Consider the following 8,340-nt stretch of genomic DNA (forward strand, 5'->3'; position numbering starts at 1 on the left):
CGAGAACGAGTATGAACTGGCTGTGGCTGACATGGGGTCGGAAGAAAGAAAAGCGGGACCAGGCCAGATGGGAATGTGACAGCGAGAGAAGTTTTAAGTGGTGTCCAGACAAGAGAGTTCGTTAAAAAAAAAATTCCGATCCGAATTTTTCTTTCTTTTTTCCTTTGTGTATTACAAAAACGTTATATATCTTAACAGCAACAAATCCAACAAAACAGATATTTAATTAATCTTTTTTTCACTGAACTTAAAAAAACGACCCATTGTAATGCCTCAATTGGTTGCACAGGACATTTTCACATAACCGATCTTGCATAACCGAACACATCACGATATCGTTCTACCTAATGTTTAAAACAAAACACACTTTGTGTTATGGAGTCCTCGACAGCCGTTGATATCCATCATCATTATTAGATAACGTTCAAATCATCTTGTTTTCCTCCAATGAATAATGCAATACACGCGCGTTCTTTTACGTGATCTTTCACTTTCATGCCAATTACAAACGCTTACATTAAATGAATATACCTTGATAATGTCCAAACGTTATGTTATAGTTTCTCTGGAAAATGCTGCATCAGTGTTCATTTAGTAGAAATATTTCGATAACAAGACGGAATATTTTATTAACAGAAATAATGCTATCGAAGCAGATTAGGTATTTAAAGATCAAATATTTATGTTAAAATAAGTACCAGGAATGTTAATCTGATGAAAAGGAATTTTAGTTCTTATAATTAAAATAAATAGGAATTTTGATAAAAATAAAAATTATTTATTGTGACTTCAGGAAGGCCGGCGAAACGCGTTTATTTCGATTCAGTTTCGCTTTTATATGAAAATCACCAACAAACACGTGAAAGGGTGGAATAGCGGGAATTTTATAAAAATTGATCAAAATAAATCTACAGACGACGTTCATTCACAAATCATATATATTATAATCTAGGGAGTATATAAAAAGTTTTAAAATATGACCCCCCCGAGAAACCCCGCGAAAAAGCCTTTGCTAGACATACAAAAAGCGCGTGCCCGTTTTGCCTTATATATATAGACTAGTCTGGGTGCCCGCGTTGCTCGGGTGTTTGCAGGTGTATGTTGAGCAAAAAAATAATTGTAGCATGCAGGCAGGAACCGGTGACGCGAAGGCGGAAAAGAAATTTGGGGTGTGTATAAGGGTGTTGGTTGAGATAATAAAAAAGGGTTGCGAGTGCAAAAAAAAAAACAATGGTCGTAGGCAGGCAGGCTCGAACCCGTACCGCGAAGAAGGAAAAGAAAGTAGAATAAAAAACGTAACGCGTTTGCCGCTGCGCACAATCGCCAAACCGGAAGTGACGTAGGTTTAAATTAAGGCTAGACAATCGAAAAGAAGCGATGACTTTTGAAAATATCGGCGAAAAAAAGCGTCCTCTTGTTTTCGATATTTGTCATCCGAAGTCGAAAGTTTTTGCAAGACATGTACACACATGATGATTGCAACTTCTTGTCAGACGAGTGCCACTCCCTCGGACACTTAAAGCCCATGAGCCCAAATACCTGAGGGAGTATCTATAAAAAGATGATGTTACAGAGTCTTTTCTTTGTACGACAGCTAAATCTCTCTCTCGGCTCAAAATGTTGAGAACCAACAACAGGCAAGAGCAAGATAGCCAACAACAAATTAAACTGAAGACCAGCTTAATGCGGGTACTGGTCTCCCGCTTTATGTTTTTTTTAAATCAGAGCTTTGCTTCTCCTAGAAAGGTTGCCTTCACCACGGCTTACGGGAGCCCTATCCACCCCATGATGATTGCAACGTCTTGTCAGACGAGTGCCACTCCCTCAGACATTTAGAATCCATGAGCCCAAATGTCTGAGGGAGTATCTATACAAATATGATGTTAAAGAGTCTTAGATTTGTACGACAGCTAAGTCTCTCTCTCGGTTCAAAATGTTGAGATCCAGCAACAAGCAAGAGCAAGATAGCCAACAACAAATTAAACTGCAGACCAGCTTAATGCGGGTACTGGTCTTCCGCTTTATGTTTTTTTTAATCAGAGATTTGCTTCTCCTAGAAAGGTTGCTTTCACTACGGCTTACGGGGGCCCTCTCTACCCCAATACACATATACACACAAACAAATATACACGGTGCTAGTTGGCCGTTGACCCAGAAAAAGAGTTCATTCGCCTTTTGGAAGGTCTTGTTTTTAATCCTTCAGGGAGACTAGCCGCCGTCCTCACCAAACAAGTCTGGTGGGGGAACCAGTTTAGTCGCCGGTGACCCGACCATGAGGCAGGTAGTTCTGGGTTACATGGTACCAGTAGCATATGAAATGACCTGACATATACATACATACATACATACATACATTTAAACAGACAGGTGAGATTTATATTATAGATTATAGTTGCGAAAATTATAGAATATGCAAAAGTGTGTGGTTATCTATTATATTATAAAACTCAAATCGTCTTGCTTGGGCATTGAAACCATGTATGCGGTCGACAACTTCCGGTTTGAAAAATTTGCGGTATATTTATGTAAGGCAACTAAATAGTGTTTTTGTTACCAATATATCAAGGAAAGCTATGTACGAGTTACACTCTCTTTCATAAGGATACTTTAACGCAGAATAAATTTTATTGAGTAGAGAGAAACATTATTTGCCCCCCGTTTGATTATTGAAAAAAAATGTATCGTCTACATATGGAAAATAAACTAATTTTCTTCCTACTCGATAAAATTCATCCCGCGTTAAAATATACTTATGAAGGAGAGCGTAACTCGTCCATAGTTTTCCTTGATGTATTTGTAACAAACATACCATCTCATTACCTTACATCAATATACTGCAAATTCTCATTTACCGGATTGTACAGAGTGACCCCCCCAAAAAATAAATAAATAAAATAATAAATGACAAAAGCATTCTAAAATAAAATTATTGAAAACAAAAAGAAGTGTTTTGATGTGATGTTTTGAATATAAAAAACTAGTCATGACCAAAGTTTCATTTCATTCGGACAAAGCACTAAGAAACGGGGCCTAATTAGAGCTGAGCCTGTTCTTTTTGGGTCACCCTGTATACACGCTGGGACTCATGTTGCCCTCAAAACGTAAGATCAATTAAATTTGGACCCTTACACATCGTGCCCTGATGATTTGCTCCAAATCAAAATTGGAATTTAAAATGATAACTTATACTCTATCCAAGAACGGGTATCCTCATAATGTGATTAGACCAGTTATGCAAAGAAGAAAAAAGAAAAATTTCTGAAATTAACTGACGAGATGTCCAATATATCTCCGTTTACCGTGAGAGTCCTCATGGTAAAGTATCTTTTCCTTTCCTGGAGAACAGTCCGCAAATGAGAACACTGAATGGTTCAAAGCAGCAACTGAAGCACTCCTCAATAGTTTTCTTCTACTTGTGCAGCTGCTATTGCTCAAAGGCAGCATGCACACCGCAGATTTATCCGACATAAATCTCTTTATTAGAGTAGATAAAGTTAGGACTTAAAAAAAAGGTAGGACTTTTTTTTTAAATGTAAATTTAATATTTACACATCTGAACGTAACGACTTTTATTCTATAAATAGATAGGCACACATGCACAAGTTATCCGGAAATAGAAATCTTTTTACTCTCTAGAAAGACACGACAATATGACAGTTGGAAAAAAGACGCCGGACCATTATGGCAAACAGACGTTAAGTATTTTAAAATTCATCCTAAATGTTTTTCATATTAAACTTGTTTAAACTTGTTTTTCTTGTTTTATTTATGTATTTGTTTGTCTCTACTTTCCTGGCTTATTCGCCCCCCCCCTTTGCGACTATTGAAACAGACAAAACAGTTTAGCCATTCTATAAAGTAAACTAGCGATACAAAAAACAAAATGACGGGAATTATTTTCTCTATTAGAGTAGACTTTAGGACTTTATTTAAGTAATATATTTAATATATACTATTACTGCAAGCTTGCCTATATTGAAAATGTCTGCTTCCTCGCTAGCCAATCAAACCATCTAATATAGTTAGTCTTATTTTCAATTATATTCGAAATATAATACAATGATATTAGCAAAGAAAAAGTCACCTGTGAAAACGAACCTCCTAAATTAAAACCTTGAATAATTATCTAAACTCAAATGTAAATTAATATTAAGCCGACTTCACAAATTGATAATAGTTAATTATTGGATTTTAATTATAAGGTGAAGTTCCAATGATTGAAACTCGAGATAGATAACGATAAACTTCCACCCATTAATATGGGAGGAGAGATTATCATCAAAAGTGTCCTGAATTGATAACTTAGCACCGGACTTACTATTTAGATATAAATAAGTCACTTGATCCCATCCCCCCTCCCTTTTTTTAATGGAGAGTAGATAATACAGTGGATGTCTTATCGGCAGCTCCAGTAACACTCGCTTCTACTTTTTTGTCCCTCAGTCCTCATTCAAATGAGTGATTTTCTGACAAAGAGTGAAGAAAAAGCTGCTTAAAGGTCGGTAGTAATTGGTGAACAGTAGTCTGAGATATCGGAATTTTTTCTGTCTCTATGTCTGTCCTTGTGGCCATGTCACTAGTAAGGGTGCTGGAGGTAAACGTTTTGTCTGGGCTGACGTTATCCGCCTGATAGTCAGGGACCCGAACCTTGGATTAACCACTTAGGAGGCTGTCCTATCAGCAGGCGCAAAGTACTGGGACTGCTGTATTGCCATTTGGTGAGTGGATCTGGACCATGCATAGTTTCTGGTGGGGCCTCTCGATGCCATACTAATGGGTAATTGTTACGGCTTTACCTTTTCGTGTGCTACAAAAAAAATTCCTGTCTTTTTCTCTCTTACTTTCCCTCTCTGTACTGCTCTAACCAAGTATGCCGACCTGTTCCACAAATCCTAAAACCTCAACATGAAATATCTCCAGAAAAAATCGAATAAACCTAGAACCCTATCTTCCAACGTAGACCCTTACTACCAGGTCTCCTTCTCCAACATCAGGGGTCTACGTTCCAACCTTCCAGAGGTTGAAACACAATTACAGGAGACGAAACCAGACATATTATTTCTAAGCGAGACTGGAATAGGGCCGACCACTTCCCTAGATGAGTTCATAATTAACGGATACTCTAACTTAACAGCTAAATCTGACCCCCAAGAACGCCATGGGCATGGAATATGTGCCTACATTAAACATGGCTTCCGGTGTGGCAGGGATATCTCTAGAGAAGATCCTAATTTACCCTATATGTGCTTCAGGGTTGCACTTGCTAACACCACTGCATTTATATTTGCCCTCTATCGCCCCCACAACAGCGGAGTTACTATCTTTAAGAGCATATCTGAGAAAATAGATCACATCCTGTCTGCACATCCCTCGGCTTACATCCACATCTGTGGTGACTTCAACGTCCATAACGTGGAATGGCTGACTAATTTAAATAATACAAACGATGAAGGGAGGTTTTGTCATGATTTTGCCATTGCTTATGACCTCACTCAGATTGTTCGCGAACCCACCCGTGTGCCCGATACTACAGGTCAATATGCAAGCCTCCTAGACCTTTTTCTCTCAACTTCCCCTAAGCTATGTTCATGGCCCGTTCATGTTCCTCTAGGTCCCTACGACCACTCCGTCGTATCAGTTAAGATAAAAACGAAATGTAAGAAGTCCCCAGACGTACCCCTCCACCGTACTGTATACCGATACTCTATGGCTGACTGGTATAGCTTCCGTACATTCATATCTGATTTACCTCTGCATTCCATGTTTAAAAGGGAAGTGTCCTGTATAGCATCAGATCTGACCGAATGGTTAATTGTAGGCATAGATCAATTCATACCATCTAAAAAATTCCAACAAAAACCTAACAGCCAGCCATGGTTCTCCCCAGAATGTGCTGCTGTTATCGCGCACAGAAATCACTTTTTCCATAGCTACCCACGTAATCGATGCACTGAGACTAAAGCTGCTTTCAGGACTGCCAGCAACCAATGTAAAAGAGTAATAAAAAATGCAAGAGAGCTATATGGCCAGTCTGTTAAATCCAAGGTAGCTGATCAGAGGCTTGATTCCCACCAGTTTTATGTAAATAACAAATAGGATGCTGAACAGAAGTGTGCGTTCTATCCCAACCATTATCAATGGACCAGAGGTCATCTCGTCAGCATCAGACAAGGCTAACATATTTGCAAAGAACTTTGCAGCTAATTCTACCCTATGCGACAAAGGCCATCAACTCGCCACATTTCCTCCTATAACACAGAACACGCTAGGTAACATACAAATATATGTGCATGAGGTCGCCAAGCTAATCAAGAACCTTGATTCCAGTAAAGCAACTGGCCCTGACGGCATCCCAATTATAGTGTATAAAAAAGCTTCAACCAGAACTTGCTCCCATACTTACGAAACTGTTTAAGCGCTGCCTTAAGGAGAAGTGCTTTCCGACTCCCTGGAAGACCTCATCAGTTTGCCCTGTATTTAAGAATTCAGCTGATAAGTCATCCCCCTCTCAGTACAGACCAATAAGTCTCCTGTGTGTTATGAGTAAGTTGCTGGAATCCATATTAAATAAAGAAATAGTCAACCACCTCAGAAGAAGTAACCTTCTTAGTGACACACAATATGGTTTCCCCTCTGCAAGATCTACCGCAGATGTGCTGACGGTTATATCTCACAGGATTAGTGAATCTCTTGACAAAGGCTTCCTTTCTAGGGCAATTGCTCTTGACATATCAACGGCCTTCGACAAGGTATGGCATTAGGGTCTACTTCACAAGATTTCCAGCTACGGTATAACTGGAAATGTTTTCTCAATCATTAAATCATTTCTCTCCGATAGGCTCATAAGAGTAGTGGTCGATGGACAAAAATCGGAGGCCTGCAGTATTAATTCTGGAGTCCCTCAGGGGTCAATCCTGGGACCAACTCTCTTCCTGATCTACATCAATGACCTCCCTAAACACATACTTAAATCATTCGTTGACATCTATGCTGATGACACGACCATCTACGGCAACACATCAAAGGCTGTAAATGACAAAGTTCTCTCTGATTCTCTATCCTCTGATCTCGAGCGCGTGTTTCAGTGGTGGAATACGTGGCTGGTTACCTTTAACACATCTAAAACCAAACTCCTATCCTTACATCATCAACGCTCTGATCCCCATCTGGCTTCAATTGTGATGGATGGCTCTCGTCTGGGAGAGGCCCCGTGTTTTGACAAGCTCTGGGTTTAACCTTTACTCCTGATCTGAAATGGAACACGTACATCAAGTCTGTTGCCAAGGTCGCTGGAAAGATGGCGGGATCCTTCTACCGCTCCAGAAGATATCTCACTACTGATGCAATTCTCTATCTATATAAAAGCCAAGTACGTCCAAGGATAGAATACTGCTGCCATATCTGGGCAGGAGCTGCTAAAGCAGCCTATCTTGCCTTGACAGAGTATAAAATAGACTTTGTGGCTTAGTGGGGATGCCCTTTTCTTTACCCTGCAACCTCTCTCCCACAGAAGAGACATTGCGAGCGTATCCTTGTTTTATCGTTATTTCAATGGCAGGTGCTAGTCTTAACTCCAATCTCTGGTCCCCCCTCGCCAATCTTTTACGAAAAACACCCGTCTAGCTGAATCCACTGTGAAAAATTTCCCCCACTCTTTATCTGTGCCTAAATCAAAACGTGGATTCCATGAATTAAGCTTCTTTCTTAGAACTGCACGCCTGTTGAACTCTGTTCCGTCTGCCTGATTCCCACCTGACTACAGCCTGGATGTCTTCAAGTCCAACGTTAACAAATTCCTAATGAACGGCCCCCTTAAGTAAACACTTCATCAAATCTCCACACTAACGTAATGTACTTGCAATAACCCTTATCCCTGAGTGGCTTCCGGGCCTCGATAAGTGGTGACCACTGTGTAAAAAAAAGTACAAATAAACAAAAGTTTATAGAAGCCAGAAATAATATAAGAAAGAAATAGCCACAGTTAATAGATTATATACCGATACCACCAGGAAACGCATCGAAGCGCAATAATTATAAATCGGTGATTTCTGGAAAATCTACAACTCTGTAGTTTATAATGGGCAATCAACAGTTCTCCTTCTATCCAACAATCATAAGGTTGTTTGCACGGCAACCGATAAGGATGACACGCTTGCCAGTCGGTTTACCTCAAACTCAACATCGGACCCAGCAAACACTTTCCTCCCTTGTTTTCTTTTGTAAACAAACACCACATTAGATGATTTGAAAATCACCTCTTTTCAAGTGCATGATTAAAACTCTAGACACCTCAAATGCATGTGGACCCGATCATATCCCGACGTTGCTTCAATCATCTCC

Source organism: Euprymna scolopes, chromosome 9 (assembly GCF_053919585.1).
Source record: "Euprymna scolopes isolate OS-2025 chromosome 9, ASM5391958v1, whole genome shotgun sequence".
Lineage (NCBI taxonomy): Eukaryota > Metazoa > Mollusca > Cephalopoda > Sepiida > Sepiolidae > Euprymna > Euprymna scolopes.